Genomic DNA, 17,946 nt, shown 5'->3' with positions numbered 1-17,946 from the left:
CCAATGTGGGGCTTGAACTCACCACCCCTAAGATTAAGAGTCATGTGCTGTATGGACTGAGCCAGCCAGGCACCTGTTGGATTTCTTCTTCTTCTTTTTTTTTTTTTAAGTTTTATTTATTTATTTATTTATTTATTTATTTATTTATTTATTCATTTTGAGAGAGAGAGCAAGCGTGAGGAGGGGCAGAGAGAGAGGGAGATCCATCCCATGAATTGTGAGATCATGACCTGAGCCAAAACCAAGAGTCAGATGCTTAACTGACTGCACCACCCAGGCACTATGGATTTATTTATTTATTTATTTTAATGTTTTTATTTATTTATGAGACAGAGACAGAGCATGAGTAGGGGAGGGGCAAAGAGAGAGGGAGACACAGAATCTGAAGCAGGCTCCAGGCTCTGAGCTGTCAGCACAGAGCCTGATGCAGGGCTCGAACTCATGGACTGTGAGATCATGACCTGAGCTGAAGTCAGATGCTTAACCGACTGAGCCACCCAGGCACCCCTGGATTTATTATTTTTTTTAAGTATGTCTTGGGGTGGGGGCCGGGCACCTGGGTGGTGCTGATGGTGCAGAGCCTGCTTGGAATTCTGTCTCTCCTTCTCTCTGTCCCTCCCCTGCTTGTGCTCTCTCTCTCTCTCTCTGTCTCTCTCTCAATCTCAAAATAAATAAACAAACAAACAAAAACTTTTTTTTTTAATGTGACTTGGGACACCTGGCTGCTCAGTTGTTGGAATGTGCCACTCCTGATCTCAGGGTCGTGAGCTGGAGCCCCACATTGGGTGTACAGGTTACTTAAAAATAAAATCTCAAAAAAAAAAAAAAAAGTATTATCTCTCATTTGAAGGGATTTGGAAGAAGAAGAGTGATGAATTTAGTCCATCAAGTTCAGCCAATATTATTTCCTATATTTATTATCAATTTGTATTTTACCTTCTGAGAGCAGTCTTTTTATATCTTTTGGCCAGATTTCTTATTGGTTCATAGAAGCCCTTTATATATTTCCTGTGTGTTATGTGTTATATTTTCTCCTATTCTGTAATTTATCTTTTAATTTTCTTTTGCCGTACCTTCACATTTTATAATGTTCAATCTCTTGGTCTTTTCCTTTAGTGTTAAAAAACAACATTCAACCAAGCAAATTTGAAGATCAAAGTGACTTTATTAATCGTGATTCATGAATCGGGCAGCATTCCATCTACCAAGTGAAGGGGAGCTGTGAGGAGTTGTACAAAACGGAAGATTTTTAGAGGGAGAGTGGGGCAAGACGTTATTAGCACGGTCACCCTTCCTTAGGGAGAGGATCAAGGGGTCTTATTATGCAGATTACCTCATCTTCCTTTGGGGAATGGCTAGGGCCTCAGGACAGATTCCTCAGTAATTGATGCCGACAGAAAATTCTTGACTGACCAGTTAAGACTGTTTATGGGAGAGGTTGGAATTGGGGGTTAAGCCCAGGTTTGGTGACTTGGCCTAAATGACACCATTTTAGGCCTGTGATTTTGTTTTTAACAGTTTCTGGGTTTTGTGTCATGCTAAGGAATACCTTTCCCTATATATGATTATTGCATTTTCTCTCTTATATTTTTCCCTAATCCCCTACTTGTATGGCTTTATTTTTTAACAGTTAAACATTTGTAATGTGTTTATTTCCCTTCAATGAGTTAATGAAGGCAGATCACAGGCATACCCAGAGATTTGTCATTCTTCTTTTGTTTGCTTTTAATGTTTATTTTATTTTTGAGAGAGAGCGTGCGAGTGCAGGGCAGGGTCAGAGAGAGGTGACAGAGGACCCAAAGCCGCTCCACGATGACAGCAGAGAGCCCAGTGTGGGGCTTGAATTCAGAACCATGAGATCATGACGTGAGCCAAAGACGGATGTTTAACAGACTGAGCCACCCTGGTGCCCCAACAGTTAAACTTTTATTCCTTCCAGCATCCAGTTGGTCTTTTAAGAATTCTTTAGACAGGGGTGCCTGGGTGGCTCAGTTGGTTAAGCATCTGACTCTTGGTTTGGGCACAGATTAGGATCTCACGATTTGTGAATTTGCATATGTCTGCCTCTGCTTCCACAGCATGGAGTCTGCTTGGGATTGCTATCTGCCCACCCCCTCTCTCGAAAATATATAAATAAACGTTTTTTAAAAAAAGAATTTTTTGGTCATGTTAGTGACATTATAGCAGTTAAGCTTCTTTTGATTGCAAGTAAGAAAAACAAACTCAAACTGGTTTAAAAGAAATTATGGGAATTATACATTGTAGGGGAGGAAAAATGATTTCTCTCTACCCTTCAAAGTCTCCTAGCTGGTCTAAGAATTAAATTGACGTGAGGAGACAGATTAACAGGAGAGAAAAAACAAAGTTGTATTATGTGCACATGGAGGCCCAGTAGTGAAATTCAGACCCAAAGCAATGACCAAGGCAGGCAGTTTTTAAAAAATTATTTTTATGGTAAGCAGTCCTTATACATTTTAGACAAAGATATAGTACATTTGTGAGGAATTAACAGTGCAAAAAAAGACTTGTGTTTAGGAGCTTAAATTAGTAAGGAATTCTGAACAGAATTTGGGCTAAAGTAGTAAATTAGTAAAAGATAGCAAAGTTGGGGTGGGTGGTGAATGAATTCACCCAAGGCAGAAGAAAGGAGATAGAAGTTATGGAATACAGTGCAGGGGAGCAGAGGGCTGGACAGCAAAGGAGTGACTGTCTGCCAGGAGGCATTTGGGGAGGGGGAGGCGGCCAGCTGAGTTTGTGGGGGAGTGAAGAGGTATGGGAACGTATGGAATTTTCCATTTTTAGTACCTGTGCCTGATTATTAAGTAGCCCATCGGTCAACTAGGGTCCATGGGTGTTTTGAGGCGGGTCGCCTAATGGGCCCAGTGGTCACTGTGGACCCTTTTCCTTATTCGGGTTTCCATTGCTCAAGTCTACTGCCCAAAAGTGGCCTCTACAGTTGGTTTATACAGCCTTTTCAGCTCTAAATTCCCTGTCTCTGGTGATAAGGATGTCTTTCCCTTCTGGTACAGGGAGGGTACCTTTCTCAGGGAAGATTTATTTCCTTCTTTCTGGGGGACAGAAGGAGTTCTGAGTGTCCTTGCACAGGCTGTTTTTTTTTTTTTTTTTTTTTTTTTTTTACATAGTTTTAATTAGAAATAATCAATTTGCCATTGTGGTACATTTAAGGGTGTTCTGCCCAGGGCCCCTATAGCATCTATTAGAATGTCCAAAATCCAGGGGCGCCTGGGTGGCGCAGTCGGTTAAGCGTCCGACTTCAGCCAGGTCACGATCTCGCGGTCCGTGAGTTCGAGCCCCGCGTCAGGCTCTGGGCTGATGGCTCGGAGCCTGGAGCCTGTTTCCGATTCTGTGTCTCCCTCTCTCTCTGCCCCTCCCCCGTTCATGCTCTGTCTCTCTCTGTCCCAAAAATAAATAAAAAACGTTGAAAAAAAAAAAAAAATTTAGAATGTCCAAAATCCAGAACACTGACAACACAAAACCCTAGCAAGGATGTGGAATAACAGGAACTCTCATTCATTGCTCCTGGGAATGCAAAATAGTATAACCACTTGGGAAGACAATTTGGCAGTTTCTTACAAAATTAAACATACTTTACCATATGATCTAGCAACTGTACTCCTTAGTATTTACCCAAAAGAGATAAAAACTTATATCCACACAAAAACCTGCATACAGATATTTATATACCAGCTTGATTCATAATTTGCCAAAGCGTGAAGCAAACCAAGGTGTCCTTCAGTAGGTAAATGGATAAACAAACTTTGGTACTTCCAGACAATGAAATATTATTCAGCAATAAAAAGAAAAGACTATGAAAAGGCTATGAAAAGACATGGAGGAACTAAATGAAAGAAGCCAAGCTGAAAAGGCTACATACATTATGATTCCAACTCTCTGGCATTCTGGAAAAGGCAAACATGGCAAAAAGATCAGTGGTTGCCAGGGGTTGTAGGGGAGGGAGTGGTGAACAGGTGAAACACAGAGGATTTTCAGGGCACTGAAACTATTTTGTATATTATAACGGTGGATTCATGTTATTATACATTTGTCCAAACCCATAGAATGTACAATACCAAGAGTTAAACAATGTAATCTAAGGACAGGTAGTAATAATGGGTCAATGTCATTTCATCAGTTGTAACAAATGTGGAGCTCTAGTGGAAGGTATTGGTATTGGGGGGGAGGGGGGCTGTGCATGTATAAGGACAGGGGGCATATAGGAAGTCTCTGTACCTTCTTTTCAGTTTTACTGGGAACTTAAAACTGCTCTAAAAAGTCTTTAAAAAAAAAAAAACAAAATAAGGAAATTTATTGCATGGAAATCAAGAATAAGTCTGGTTTCATATTTGATTGATCAATAGCTCAGTGATGGCACCAAGGACGATTTCTTTCTGTCTGTTCTGCCATTCTTGATGTGATAAGGCGGCTGCCAGAATGATTGGGGCTTCAGGCTTCTTCATTCATGTTGAGTGGGAGAGAGAACATTCAGATCTCCAAGTATGTGACCTAAATCACATATTTTCTTCTTTTTTTTAAATGTTTATTTTTGAGACATAGCCCGTGCAAGTGCGCGGGGGGAGGGGCAGAGAGAGGGAGACAGAGGATCGGAAGCTGGCTCCACACTGACAGTAGAGAGCCTGATGTGGGGCTTGAACTCACGAACCATGAGATCATGACCTGAGCTGAAGTCAGATGCTTAAATGACTAAGCCACGCAGACACCCCTAAATCACATGCTTTCCCTGGATGGAATGTTGAGATTGGCTTAAACCAAACAGGGACCACCATCATTGCCTTTGCCGCCAGAGTGGAGTTAACTTTCCCCGAAGCCCATTGCTACAGGGAATGGGTGATGCCTGAATACAAATCAGGAATTCTTCTAAAAGGGAGAGGGGTAGTGTTTGCTGGGTAAGTACTTGACAATATCCTTGAAAGCACTGGAAGAGACCCATTATGGCATTGATGGCTTTTAGAAGTTAGGGTAAGAAGGGAAATTTTTTAAATTTAGAGAAAGAAAATGGGATTGATAGGATTTATGACCATTAATGGAACTAATTAAGGAATTTGGAGGTTGACTTTTAGAAAACTCTTGTGTTTTTAGATTTGAACAGAGAATTTGACATTAGAAAACAGGAAACAAGAAGAAATTAAGCACATAGCAGTGCGAGATAAAAATTCTCCCTTAGTTTCTCTTCAATTCTTAAAATCAAGTGGAGAGGAGAGAAACACAGTGGAAATGAGTCGGGAGAAGGGGTTCAGGGGACGATATCCCAGTATGTCCCTTAGGCATACTGATCATTTTGAGCTAAAGGCAATTGAAAAACAGCAGGTGCAGGAAAGGCCCTCATCCCCTCTTCCCCCTGAAACAGAAGATGAAACTCCCAGGTGAGAACCACCCTCCCTATACCAGGAGGAAAGAAATCAGTCTTAATACCAGAAGGAGTCAAGGCTGAGAGAAATCTGCACAAGATCTTATTAAAATACTTCTTTTCCTGGGGCCCCTGGGTGACTCAGTCAGTTAAACATAAGATTCTTTTTCTGATTTTTTTTAGAAGATATTTACTCATTTTTTGAGGAGGGGTTGGGCAGAGAGAGAAGGCGACAGAGGATCCAAAGCGGGCTGTGCACTGACAGCAGTGAGCCCAATGTGAGGCTCAAACTCACAAACCTTGAGATCATGACCTGAGCCGAAGTTGGGCACTTAACCAACTGAGCCACACAGGCGCCTCAAATGTCAGATTCTTGATCTCAGTTCAGGTCTTGATTTCAGGGTTATGAGTTTGAGCCTTGCGCTGGACTTAAAAGCCAAAACCAAAAACAAAACAAACAAATAAAAAAACTTCTCTTCCTTTAGTTTCCTCATATACTCTACTTTTTCACAATTGCCACTCTGTTCAATCTAGTATGTAAGTACTTGGGTTTTGCCACTTATTTGGGTTGTCCGTTTCTTGTGGAGAGTTCCTTGTACATGTAAAAATCAAATTGGTATGTTTTTCTTTTGTTAATCTGTCTTATGTCAATTTGAATTTTTTATTTTATTTATTCATTTTTGAGAGAGAGAGAGAGAGAGAGAGAGCGAGCATAAGCAGGGGAGAGGCAGAGAGAGAGGGAGAGACAGAGTCCCAGGCAGGCTCTGCAATGTCAGTACAGAGTCCAAAGCGGTGCTCGATCCCACAAACCTTGAGACCATGACCTGAGCCGAAGTCAAGAGTTGGACGCTTAACCAACCCCAGGCGCCCCTGTCTTGTGTCAATTTAATTCTCAGGCTCAGGTAGAAACCCTAAGAAGGAAGAGGTGAAGCTTTGCCTCCCTACACAAGTGGGATAAGGTAAACCCACAGGAAATTCCTAGCAGAAGTTTTGTTGATACTAGAATAGTAATGAGTGTCAAAATAGAGCACAAACAAATGAATGTTGCTGAAATGGGGAGTGAGGCAAGAAGTTCGTCAAATTCCTAGAATCAATTCTTGACGACTCCTCAACAAGTAAGGAAGATACAATATTCTCGTCAGTAAGATCAACCAGCAGTCTGTCCCGACACTCAGAAGAGCTGATCAAAGAAGTGTTGCCTAGGAATGATGGGTGGCAGATTGCAGGGCTGAAGAAATCGTCTACTGTCTACACCAAGCATGGAATAATCTAATTTTTCTTTATTAGTTAGGAAATGAAATAAACTCAATATTCTGTGGTAATATCACCACAAGACCAAAACATAAGGACATAAAAAACACAGATAAAACAGAGACAAAGTATTGGATACGGCTGAACTTTAATGAAAAAGTAAAACAATGTTTTCCATGAGAATCCAAGAAATTACACTGGTTTGACACTTTATGTATCCTTAGAACTCTGGTTTAGCTCCCCGCCCTACTTTTTTCCACAATTCTCAATTAGTGGCCTACTTTAAAGTTTGCTCTCCCACAAGAATGATTTTTTTTTATTATATATTTAACACCTTTCCATTTTATACTGATTAAATTAGTAGTACAGTATTTGATTAGCCAAGTTCCTGCAGACTTTGTGATTCTTAGACTTTTTTGAGGTAGGGAATGTTTATTTATGGATAGTTTTCTTTCAGTGATTTTCCAGCATTATTCTGTTGAAAGTAAGAACTTTTTTTTTTTCAAGAAAAGTAGATATTCAGAATTTAAAAAAACAGCTATTGGAATTGAATGTTGGTTATATGGATGTTCTCTTTTATTTAATGGATATTCTTTTTGAACTTATTCATTAGTAGTGTATTCTGTATATTCTGTATATTAGGGAAGATCTATAGTTCTCATCCGATGTCTATCTTTCCTGTGTGTCTCCTTTACTACTGACAGAACACTTTACTTCTGACACTTCTGGTCGCTAAATGTGTGGAGTGGAGTTTTTTCCTCACACCCAGCAATTTTCTGTGATACAAGCTGGGTATCCTATACCCAGAATTTAATTCACTGCTGACACTATCTACCTAGAGACAGTGTCTGATCTCACAGGTTAAGTCGCCCAAGGCAGCTCCCACCCTACTTTACATGCCGATTCCAAGTGGTAGGGCCCCAGGTTACCCACAGATTTGGAGGTTCCCACAACCCTCTCTTCAGGTTCAGTTAATTTGCTAGAGCAGCTCACAGGACTCAGGGAAACGCTTATTTATGTTTACCAGTTTATTACAGGATATGATAAATGAGATAGATGCACGGCCAAATGACAAGATACATGGGGCGAGGTCTGGGAGGGTTCTGAACACAGGAGCTACTGTCTCCATAGAGTTGGGGTATGTGTCACTCTCCCAGTGTGGATGACTTCAACCTGGAAGCTCTAAAAATCTTGGAGCATGTGACTCTTGATCTCTTGAGTCATGAGTTCAAGCCCCACGTGGGGTGTAGAGATTACTTAAATAAATAAAACTTAAGTTATAACACATCTTAACTGTAAACCAATTATTCTGTTCTTTGAGTAATCTGCCACAATAAATGTAATACTATTGTCATGGAGAACGGGCACTTAGTGTAGTGGCTAGGAATTTATCTTTCGAGTGGAAAATTATGTTGAAATGCAAAATTATTGATTTAAAATAGTTTAATTTCAAGTGTTTCTTTGGTAGAACTAGATAGATTACATTCTAAAATTGATTGAGGTTATACCTTCTTAACTTCTGTACAGACATAGTAATAAATTCATTTATCCCTTATTTCTGTCCAGGAATACACTCATCCTCAACAGTATCTTTTTTTTTTTTTTTTTTTTAATTAAAAAAGTGACAAGAGTAACTCAAACATATTAAAGTTATGGAGTTTGAACATTTTTAGCTTCACTTTTACCTTATAAGAGTGTTACTTATTAGTCATAACCTAAAGTGCCAGTGAATTTTTGGGTTGCCTTTTTGCGGGGGTGGGGGGGGGTGGTTGCAAAAAAGAGTTCCAAGAAAGGGAAAACATGGAAAAAGCGTAACCAAGTTATCCCATGAAAATCATGAAATTTTGTTTTTTTATTTGTATGCATACCCATAAAATATACAAACTTATTCATTCAGGACAGGTATAGCTATTTGAGATGATATCTTATAATTTATAGCTATGACTATATCTTTCATATGTTATTGAAGCAAGAGTCCTAATGGAAGAACCCTCCCTTTGGAGCCATTTCTTCCCACTTCTCAATTCATGTGAGGCTTCCACATCTAGGGAAAATGTTCATGCGGGGTTTTTGTTTGTTTGTTTGGTTTTTCATGTCAGAATAGTTTTGAAGAGGCAGAAAGAAATTTCTCTTTGGGGGAGATTTCCCTCTGTGAGCCTAAACTTTTTCCACATAGAAGCTCTCCTAGAGAAGGGTCTTTGGCTCTGGAGTACTGTTTATTACCCAAAGAACTTCTGAGAGTATAACCTTTTCTCAATTGTGTTGCCACAGAGAATCAATCACATTCCAGCTCAGGAACAGAAGCTTCTTGGTGGAGAGTCTCCTTTCTAACCGATCGTACACGTATAACTTCTTGTCACTTTGTGGACTTGCTAGGGGATGGCATGGACTTCTTTTTTTTTTTTTTTTTTTAATGTTTATTTATTTTAGAGACAGACAGCACAAGCTGGGGAGGGGCAGAGAGAGAGAGAGGGAGACACAGAATCTGAAGCAGGCTGCAGGCTCTGAGCTTTCAGCACAGAGCCCAACGTGGGGCTCAAACCCACAGGCATGGCATGGACTTATACAAAAATGAGACCACATTTTGGCTCATGTGGTAATTTCTCCACTTTTTGATCTGATTCATTGTCATTTGCTTTGGAGAAAAAGAAGCATCCTTCAAATCAAATTTAGAAATATCCTTGTAACTCTGGCTATCTTACAACTACTCAGTCCAGGTTACCCTGAAGGACACTGCCTTTATTTCTATGAAGCTGTAACTCTATTCATACTTTAGATTTTAATGTAATTAATAATTCAATTTCCAGGAAAGAAACTTAACTCCTCAATCAGATGTACCAGAAGTATTTATACTGTAGTAGGGGAAAAGAGCAGTCCCTCTCACCTTGCTGTGACCATTGGAGCCCATACTAATTCATACTCAACTGATTGGCTGATTCTCATTCATAAATCATTCATAAATCTGAATAGACTCCATCATTAATGTCTGCATTCTCTTTGTTTCACCTTATATGGGCTCTGTCCATCTTCATAACAAAAAGATAACTGTAATTTATTTTAATTTTTTACGTTTTTATTTTAACTCCAGTTAGTTAACATACAGTCCTATAGTAATTTCAACTGTACAATATAGTAATTCAACAATTCCATACATCACCTGGTGCTCATGACAAGTGCACTCCTTAATCTCCATCCCCCCTACCTAACTCCCCTCTGGTAACCATCAGTTTGTTCTCTATAGTTAAGAGTCTGTTTCTTGATTTGTCTGTTTGTCTTTTTTCCCCCCTTTGCTCACTTGTTTCTTAAATTCCATATATCAGTGAAATCATACAGTATTTGTCCTTCTCTGACTGACTTCTTTTGCTTAGCATTATACCCTCTAGCTCCATCCATGATGTTGCAAATGGCAAGATTCATTATTTTTTATGGCTATAATATTGCATTGTGTAGACACACACCACATCTTTTTTAGCCATTCATCAATCCATGGACAGTTGGGCTGCTTTCATATCTTGGCTATTGTAAATAATGCTGCTATAAACATAGGGGTACATGGATCCCTTTGAATTAGTGTTGTATTTTTTGGGCAAATACCCAGTAGTGTGATTGTGAGGTCATAAGGTAGTTCTGTTTCTGGCTTTCTGAGGAACCTCCATACTGTTTTCCGTAGCGGCTGCCCAGACTTGCATTCCCACCAACAGTGCACGAGTGTTCCTTTTTCTCCACATCCTTTTCAACGCCTGTTGTTTCTTGCGTTGTTGATTTTAGCCATTCTGACGGGTATAAGGTGATATCTCATTGTAGTTTTTATTTGCATTTCCCTGATGGTTAGTGATAATGAACATCTTTTCATGTGTCTGTTGGCCATCTGTATGTCTTCTTTGGAAAAATGCCTGTTCATGTCTTCTGTCCCTTTTTTAATTGGATTATTTGTTTTTCCAGTTTCAAATTTTATAAGTTCTTTCTGTATTTTGGGTACTAACCCTTTATAAGATATGTCATTTGCAAATATCTTCTCCCATTCTGTAAGTTGCCTTTTAGTTTTGTTGATTGTTTCCTTCACTCTGCAGAAGTTTTTAATTTTTTTTCATAGCTTATTTATGTATTTTAATGTTTATTTAGCTTTGAGACAGAGACAGAGCACAAGTGGTGGAGGAGCGAAGAGTGAGGAAGACACAGAATCCCAAGCAGGCTCCAGGCTCTGAGCTGTCAGCACAGAGCCTAACAGGGCTTGCACTCATGAACAGTGAGATATTGACCTGAGCCAAAGTCTGATGCCCAGCCGACTGAGCCACCCAGGTGCCCCTATTTATTTTGAGAGAGAGAGAGGGTGGGGAGGGACAGAGAAAGAGGGGAGGAGAGAGAGAGAGAGAGAGAGAGAGAGAGAACCCCAGGGAGGCTCTGCAGCATCAGTAGAGAGCTTGATGCAGGGCTCAAACTCACGAATCATGAGATCATGACCTGAGCTGATGTCTGATGCTCAACCCACTGAGCCACCCAAGCACCCCAGAAGCTTTTTATTTTGATGTAGTCTCAATAGTTTATTTTTGCTTTTGTTTCCCTTGCCTCAGGAGACATATCAAGAAAAAAAAAAAGTTGCTATGGCTCACGTCAGAGAGGTTGCTGCCTGTGTTGTCTTCTAGGACTTTTATGGTTTCAGGTCTCACATTAAGGATTTTAATCCATTTTTGTGTGTGGTGTAAGAAAGTGGTCCAGTTTCATTCTTTTGCATGTTGCCGTCCCGTTTTCCCAACACCCTTTGCTGAAGAGACTGTCCTTCCTGTTGGATGTTGTTTCCTGCTTTGCCAAAGATTAATTGACCCTATAGTTGTGGGTTTATTTCTGGGTTTTCTAATCTGTTCTATTAATCTATGTGTCTGTTTTTGTGCCAGTACCATACTGTTTTGATCACTACAGCTTTGTAATATGACTTAAAGTCTGGAATTGTGATGCCTCCAGCTTTGCTTTTTTTTCCTCAAGACTTCTTTGACTATTTGGGATCTTTTGTGGTTCCATACAAATTTTAGGATTGTTTGTTCTAACTCTGTGAAAAATGCTGTTGGTATTTTGAGAGGGATTTCATTAAATGTGTAGATTGCTTTGGGTAGTATAGACATTTTAACAATATTTGTTCTTCCAACCCATGAGCATGTAATATCTTTCCATTTCCTTGTGCCATCTTCAATTTCTTTTCATCAGTGTTTTATAGTTTTCAGAGTACAGGTCTCTTAACCACTTTAGTTAAGTATTCCTAGGTATCTTATTATTTTTGGTGCAATTGTAAATGGGATTACTTTCTTTTTTTTTTTTAATTTTTTTAATGTTTATTTTTGAGAGAGAGAGAGACAGAATGCAAGCCAGGGAGATTCAGAGAAAGAGAGAGAGACACAGAATCTGAAGCAGGTTCCAGGCTCTGAGCTGTCAACACAGAGCCCGACATGGGGCTCGAACTAGCGAGATCATGATCTGAGCTGAAGTCGGACACTTAACCGACCGACTGAGCCACCCAGCTGCCCCAAGTGGGATTACTTTCTTAATTTCCCTTTCTGCTGCTTCATTTTTAGTGTATATAAATGCAACAGATTTCTGTATATTGATTTTGTATCCTATGACTACTGAATTTGTTTCTCAGTTCTAGCAGTTTTTTGTGGCGTCTTTAGGGTTTTCTATATATAGTATCATTTCATCTGCAAATAGTGCAAGTTTTACTTCCTTTTTTAAATGTTTATTTATTTTTGACAGAGAGAGAGAGAGAGACAGAACATGAGTGGGAGAGAGGCAGAGGGGGAGACACAGAATCTGAAGCAGGCTCCAGGCTCTGAGCTGTCAGCACAGAGCCCAGGGCTCGAACCTACGAACCCTGAGATCATGACCTGAGATGAAGTTGGATGCTTAACTGACTGAGCCACCCAGGTGCCCTGGATTTCTTTCTCTTTATTCTTTCTACATTTATTAGTGGTTTTTGATATATGGTTACCATTAGGTTTGTATGTCACCTCTTCTGCATATAGCAGTCTATATTAAGTTGATGACTACTTAAATATGAACTCATTCTATTTTCATCTCCTTCCCACATTTTAGGTATTTTAGATTTTTTATTATATTTTACATCCTTTTATTTTGTGAGTTCCTTGACTGATTTTTTACAGAAATATTCATATTTACTGCTTTGGAGTTTCCTACCTTTATACTGACACTTTGGTCTCTCCTTTCCACTTAGAGCCCCCTTTAATATTTCTTGCAAGTCTGGTTTGGTGGTCACGAACTCCTTTAGTTTTTGTTTGCCTGAGAAACTATCTCTCCTTCTATTCTTTTTTTTTTTTTAATGTTTATTTTTGAGGGAAAGAGACTACTAGTGGGGGAGGGACTAGTGGGGGAGGGGCTAGTGGGGGAGGGGCAAAACGCAAGGTCATGACCTGAGCCAAAGTTCGATGCTGAGCTCACTTAGCCACCCAGGTGCCCCTCTCTCCTTCTATTCTGAATGATAGCCTTACTGGATAGAATATTCTATGCTGCAGATTTTTCCCATTTAGCACTTTGAATATATCAAGCCACTCCCTTCTGGCTTGCAAAGCTTCTGTAAAAAATTTCCTGCTAGTCTTATGGGTTTTCCCTTGTACGTTACTGGCTTCATTTGTCTTGCTACTTTTTTTTTTCTTTATCACTATATTTGTCAGTTTAATTACAACATATTTTGGTGTGGGTCTACTTTTGTTGATTCTTTTTAAGGTTTATTTATTTTGAGAGAGTGTGTGTGAGCCCATGTGCATAGGTGGGGGAGGGGTAGAGAGAGAGGGAGAGAGAATCCCAAGTGGGCTCCACACTGAGGGCTCAGTGCTGAGCCCAGTGCAGGGCTCAGACCCACGAACCATAAGATCATGACCTGAGCAGAAATCAAGAGTCAGACACTGAACTAACTGAGCCACCTAGGAGCCCCTGCTTTTGTTGATTTTGATGGACATTCTCTGTGCCTCCTGGATCTGGACATCTGTTTCCTTCCCCAGATTAGGGAAGTTTTTAGCTATTATTTCTTCAAATAAATATTCTGCTCCTTTTTCTCTATCTTCATTAGGGACTCCTATAATACTAATGTTATTATATTTCATGGAGTCACTGAGTTCCCTGTCTATTCTCATTTTGCATAATTCTTTTTTCTCCCTTTTGTTCAGGCTGATTACTTTCCATTACTCTGTCTTCTAGGTCACTATAATTCATTCCTCTGCTTTTTCCATCCTGATGCTCATTCTATCAAGCATGCTTCTCATTTCATTTAATGAGCCCCTTATTTCTACTGTTATTCCTTAACCTCTGTGATAAGGATATCACTCATGTCTTCTATTCCTTTCTCAAGTCCAGTGAGTATCTTTATGATCATTTCTTTAAATTCTCTATCAGATATGTTACTTATATCCATTTCAGTTAGATTTCTGGCCATGGCCTTGTCCTGTTCTTTCATTTGGGATAAATTTCTCTTTCTCATTTTCTCTGCCTCTCTGTGTCTGTTTCTATTAAGAAAGTCAGCTATATTTTTTGTTCTTGAAAGTAGTGACTTTCTGAAGAAGAGGTCCCAGAACCTGGCACTTCAGGAGAGTATTCTATGTGTGTTGCTTAAGCCCTGCTGTTGTGTGAGTCACTTTTCCTTTCAGTGCAGTTGTCTGCACTGACTCTGCCTGGTGGGGCTGTGCTTGCTCTGTGTAGTGTTAGTGGGACCCAGGCAGGCCAGCTCTGAGGGGGCATGCCCCCTGGGGAACTTGCGAGTGGGCAGCAGAGGTACCAAAATTTTGCTGTGCTGCTAGTCCTATGTGAGATCCCCCGAAGCACTGTGAAGCCCTGTGGCAACTGGGGGCCAGGTGCTAGGGTGGCTGGGGTGAGAGACTGGGCATCATGCACAGCAATGGTTGGACACGGCTGGGTGTGGTTGGGGGCATGTAGTGGCAGCTGTGCACCCCATAGCTGGGAGCAGCCCGCATTGTGGCTGGGCATTGTGCACCAGCTGGAGGCAGCTCAGGGCAGCAGCTGTGCACCCTGTGGCTGGGCAGGACTGGAGTGCAGTCTTAACAAAATATGCCCTGAATCCAGGGCCAAGGAGGCAGGCCTGGAGTGGGCAAGTGCCCAGGAGAACTCATGGGCCTGGCACACTGCTAGCAGGTTAGGTAGCGAGTGCCTGTGCAGCCCTGCCTCCACGAAGGCCCTGTATTTATGCTGGGGGTGGGAGAAGGAAATGGTGCCTGCCAGCTCCCTTGTTTTCCAAGTCCCCCAACATCCAACATGCTTCGAAATCAGTATGAACCTATCTGTCTCCCATTTGCTGCCCACCCCCCCCCCTCCACTCGGGCATTGTATACATTGCTGTCTTTATGTTGCCTCTCTGCGCAGGCTGCTGTCTTTTTAGGGGTGCGAGCCAACTATCACTCACCCTCCTGGCTTGCCCGGGGCTGAGTCGGCTGACTTTTAAAGCTCTAGGCTCCAAGTCCCACTCATTGTACAAACTCAAGGAATTCATCCCCTCTGTTTTTAAAAGCCAAATGTTACGGGGATTGGTGCAAGCCTGTTTCTCTGCCGTCTCTGGGCACACAGCTCCCTCCCTACTGTGGGCAGCCTCCCTCTGCCTTTCTGACCTTCCTAACCTTTCAGATGCAGCTTCTCTGCATTTAGTTGTGGGTTAGTTCTGCCATCTCAGGATGGCATAGAGTTCGCATAGAGAAAAACCTCGCTTTACAGGGATTTTTTAAAAAATCTTTTTTTAAAGTTTATTTATTTATTTTGAGAAAAAGAGAGAGTGAGAGAGCATGAGCAGGGGAGGGGCAGAAACAGAGAGAGGGAGAGGATCCCAAGCAGGCTCTGAGCTATCAGCACAGAGCCCAACTCGACACTCGAACTCACGAACTGTTAGCTTATGATCTGAGCAGAAATCAAGAGTTAACGTTTGACTGAGCCACCCAGGCGCCCCTAAAAAAAATTCTTATGGGGATTGTAGAATTTGGCACTGAGACAGGCTACCCCATAAAACCAAGTCAGAGTTACAAGGTACCATTGATTGTCAAAGATATTGATTAAACAAACAAGATAGGCATTGTTTATGATTTAAAAAAAACAATCAGCATATATATTTCTACTACAGTAGTATAAAGAGGAATTGTAGATCATTCTTCTTAACACTATCAAGATAAACAGACTTCATAAAGCTAGAATACAGTGTATTTTGTTAAGAAAGGCACAAGAAGGTGCACGTGGGTGGCTCAGACGGTTAAGTGTCAGACTCTTGATCTCAGCTTAAGTCTTGATCTCAGGGTCGTGAGTTCAAGCCCCGCACTGGGCTCCACACTGGGCATGGAGTCTACTTTAAAAAAAAAACAAAAAAGGCAGAAGAAGCTCTATTAGCTTACAAAACAAATCACAAATCTTACCGATTTATGCAGTCATCTGAACAATGTTTCAAACTATTTGAAACGCCTATAAGACAAAGAGCTTTTATATCTATGAAAAGTCAAATATGTAATCTTACAGCATTAGAAAAAAATTCCTAACTTTTTAAAAGCAAAACATTAGTTGATTAGTGACTATACAAAGATGCTTGGAAATAAATTAACTTTGCAACTTGTTTTTCCTTGAAACTATAAACTTGCTGACCTAGAATCTTTTGTTGTGGTTGTTGTTACTTATTTATTTTGAGAGAGACAGAGACAGTGCAAGTGGGGGAGGGGCAGAGAGAGGGAGACAAGCAGGCTGTGTGCTGACAGTGCAGAGCCCAACGTGGAGCTCAGACTCACAAAACTGTGAGATCATGACCTGAGCCAGAACCAAGAGTTGGACATTTAAGCGACTCAGCCACCCAGGCGCTCCTAGAATCTTCTTTTAAACTACACAGAACCTATTCATTATCCCTAAAGGATAAACTTATATTTCCAGCCTTACTCTTTCTTAACAGGGAAGTCTTCTACATCCCAAGGAAATGGTCTGAGATTTACACAGAAATGAATTTACAAAGCTAACCATCACAACACTAATCATTACAGCTAAACTGTTTTAAAATTTTTAAAGTTCACTTATTTTGAGAGAGAGAGAGAGAGAGACAGCACGTGAGCACGAGTGGGGCAGGGACAGAGAGAGATGGGGAGAGAGTGTGCTCGGGCACTGTCAGCGCAGAGCCCAACTTTGGGCTGGAAACTCATGGGCTGGAACTCATGAACCGTGAGATGAACCTGAACTCATGAACCTGAACCGAAATGGAGTTGGACCCTCAGCTGACTGGGCAGTCCAGGTGCCCTACAGCTAAACTATTTTTTAAACTGAGATGTCCAAAAATAGAAAACTGCTTAGGTCATTATAGATTATGAAATCTTGTCAACATATTTGGTATGGTGTGTGCTCATTGTATGATGTTAGGTCATACAGTGGAAAGCAGTGGAAAGCAGGACATACAGTGGAAAGCAGGACAAAAATCTATACACACGATAAAGTATGAATACACACACATATGTAGAAAAAAACTGGAAGGAAATGAAGCAAAATTTTAATTGTGCTTCCTTTTTTAAATACTTAAAACTTTTATTTTGAAATAGTTTTTCATTTACAGAAAAGGTCCAAAATAAGAGAGCTTCTTATATGCAACACCCAGTTTTGTTAGCATTTTATATCACTATGGCGCATTTGTCACAACTAGTGAACCAACGGATGTATCATTATTAACTAAACTCCATACTGTGCCCGTATTTCCTTAGTTTTTCCCTAATGTCGTTTTTTTGTTCAAGCACCCTATCTAGGATACCATATTACATTAGTCATTGTGGTGTCTAAATGAGGTGTCTCTCGATCCAATAGGGGCCCCCAAATGTGGGGTGACAATCAGTTGGAAGCTGGTGGTGCAGGAGGTAAAATAATTCACCTGAGGCAGAACAAAGGGCATAGATGTTTAATGAATACAGGGCAAGTGGGCTGCAGGCAGGACAGCAAAGGAGATGTGTCTGCAAAGGCAGTGGGTGGGCTCTGTTTTTAAAGGGGGGGAAGATGAGGAGGGACAGTGATGTATGGAATTCTCCCTTTTTGGTAACTGTGCCCAGTTATAAGTAGCCCATTGGTCTCTGTGCTGACAGCTCAGAGTCTGGAGCCTGCTTCAGATTCTGTGTCTCCCCCCTCTCTGCCCCTCCCCCACTCATGCTCTTTCTCTCCTCCAAAAATAAACATTAAAAAAAAAAAAAAACTTAAAAGAAAAATGTAGCGCACTGGTTAGTTAGGGCTTGTGGATTTTTGAGGTGGGTTGCCTGATGGGCCTGTCTGTATTCAGCCAGGTGGTCGCTCTGGGCCCTTTC

The sequence above is a fragment of the Panthera leo genome, chromosome B3, assembly GCF_018350215.1.
Source record: "Panthera leo isolate Ple1 chromosome B3, P.leo_Ple1_pat1.1, whole genome shotgun sequence".
NCBI lineage: Eukaryota > Metazoa > Chordata > Mammalia > Carnivora > Felidae > Panthera > Panthera leo.
Note: the sequence above shows the minus strand (reverse complement) of the source record.